Genomic DNA, 786 nt, shown 5'->3' with positions numbered 1-786 from the left:
TACCAACCTGGCTGCTGTATAGAGAATGTAAACAAAAACTAAAATTCCCAAACAATGTTCTTACAATCATATGGTCACTCATCTTTTGATGCAGAAATTGACATTTGGAACTAAATCTGTTAAATTTATCTTGGGTCTGAAAGCACAGTGGGGTTTGAAAATGAGTACGTAAGAGAAAGTCTTTGTCCCAGTGCTAATACTCAAAAAAACCTGTCAGCATAACTGCAACCGATATTTCATCAGAATGAGTCCTCATGCTGCCAAAATATGTTTTTCAAACTAAAAATTGATAGTAAAAAAAAACTAAGTTCCAGTTAGTTAATGCAAATAACTCACTGCATTTAAAGCTATTGTCATGCTTAGTTACATGAAAGGTCAGAACGCGAGAGTCATCCAAAGACTAAAATGATTGTTTCTGAACATAAAGGCAATAAAACCAACACACAACATGGAACTGAGAACACATGTAGCTGTAACCAGTATGACTAGTTTGCTTGTGTGTTATACCCCCCTTGTACCACTTTTCTGCCACATAAAGCTTTCAAAATCTTAAAGAATGATGCTATTGTTTCCTCTATAGTTCTTCCAAACCACCCAGAAAAAAAAAAACCACAATTCGAAACAACAATTCATTAAGAAATATCTCTAGATTTCTCACTTCTAACTGCAGTTTATTTGAGATTATCATAGTCTATGAATTTATTTCCTTGGGCATGGAATAAAGCTCTAGAGCCTTAGTTTTACAGAAAAAAAAAAAAAAAAAAAAAAAAAAAAAAAAAAAAAAAA

The sequence above is a fragment of the Centrocercus urophasianus genome, unplaced genomic scaffold (genome assembly GCF_019232065.1).
Source record: "Centrocercus urophasianus isolate 14NV4802_14NV808 unplaced genomic scaffold, USGS_Curo_1.0 seq_25, whole genome shotgun sequence".
NCBI classification, from domain to species: Eukaryota; Metazoa; Chordata; class Aves; order Galliformes; family Phasianidae; genus Centrocercus; species Centrocercus urophasianus.
Note: the sequence above shows the minus strand (reverse complement) of the source record.